Below are 1,854 nucleotides of genomic sequence, written 5' to 3' on the forward strand. Positions count from 1 at the left end.
GTATGCGTGGATTTTGTCCGGGTGCTGTGGTTTCTTCCCGCACTCCAAAGATGTATGGGTTAGGTGGATTGGCCATGCTAAATTGCCCCTTAGTGTCAGGGGGACCAACAGGATAAATGCATGGGGTTATGGGAATAGGGCCTGGTTGGGATTGTGGTCGGTGCAGACTCGAAGGGCTGAATGGCCTCCTTCTGCACTGTAGGGATTCTATGATTCTTTGTGCCTTGGTGCTGCAATGCAGGCATCTGGTGAACATTTTGATTGATCTTCGCTGTGGTTTACATGAGACAGACAGCATTCCCTCGCCACAATGTTTTCCCCTGTCACTGGAAGAGTTTATCCATAATTAGCAATGCCACCCACTGCAAAATAAAATGTAGTGCCTTTAACATGGCCAAAATTCCCACGTTGCTGCATAAGATCATAATCAGGCAAGGAGACCTGACACTGAGGCAAAGAAGCAAACATTGTGACATAAAGATTGATCAGAGAGATAGTTTTTAAGGAATGCCTTAAAGGAGGGGAGAGAGGTGAAAGCTCAGCTCAGTGTTGGTACCAGTATTGAACCAAAACTTGTTTCAAAAGCTTATGAGATAGCTGCTTGGAAAAGAGAAAGATTAAACAGTACGAGGAACCAGCTGGAGGGCACGATTAGACTGGGGGAAAGGTGGAGAAACGTGTCCTGGAGCCTTCTATTTCAACACGCATGATCCTCTCCGTGTTCATTCTCACAGCTTGTGACATTTACCAAATACACTGATCCGAGCAAAGATGGCTGCTGTTTTTTATTCATTCGTGGGGCATGGGCGTCACTGGCTGGCCAGCATTTATTGCCCATCCCTAGTTGCTGTAGATGGGGTCTCACCGATGCCCTGTGCAACTGAAGCATAAACCGCCCAACTTCTGTAATCAATTCACCATAAATGATAACATTCTAATAGTTGTGGGATGGAGAATGGGAGGTTAGCCAGGGGAGCCAGTCAAGTTCGGAGGTGAAGTTAATTATGCATGAAGATTTTGAAAGTGGATCAGATGAAGGCAGACAATGATACAGGGTTTTTTTTATTCATTCATGGGATATTGTCATCGCTGGCCAGGCCACCATTTATTGCCCATCCCTAGTTGCCCATGGAGAGCAGTTGAGAGTCAACCGCATTGCTGTGGCTCTGGAGTCACATGTAGGCCAGACCAGGTAAGGACGGCAGATTTCCTTCCTTAAAGGACATTAGTGAACCAGATGGGTTTTTCCGACAATCAACAACGGTTTCAGGGTCATCGGTAGATTCTTAATTCCAGACTTTAAAAAAATTCAAATTCCACCACCTGCCATGGCGGGATTTGAACCCGGATCCCCAGGACATTAGTTGAGTTTCTGGGTTAATAGTCCAGCGAGAATATCACTTGGCCATTGATCCCTGGGATAGGGTTTTCATGGCAGGGGTGAGGGGGGAAAATCTCAGCCTGGCTTCCACAGCTATCCAATGAATCCGGCCGGAACACGGATGGATAACCAGGAAACTGGGCAGAAAAGGATTGGGTTCAATGGTGCTGCCAATGCCCCCTGGGCCCAGACAAGAATGGGCACTGAGGACAAGTACCAGAGGACTGCCAGGGCCCATGGAAAATTGCTCCAGTCTGAAATCACCAGTTTCAAGAGAGGAGGGGAGAAAACACGACATCAAAATCAGATAAAAAACTAGAATCCAGTTGATTGAGGCAGTCATATTTGACCTACTCAGTAAGCACAGTTAAGCCGATCCTTGTGGCTTCAAGAGAATTGGGTCAACGGATTCAACGCAGTGAAATACATGATACAAGACTTTAGCTGCTAAAAATAAATGCAATACCAAAATG

This window comes from Mustelus asterias, chromosome 24 (genome assembly GCF_964213995.1).
Source record: "Mustelus asterias chromosome 24, sMusAst1.hap1.1, whole genome shotgun sequence".
Lineage (NCBI taxonomy): Eukaryota > Metazoa > Chordata > Chondrichthyes > Carcharhiniformes > Triakidae > Mustelus > Mustelus asterias.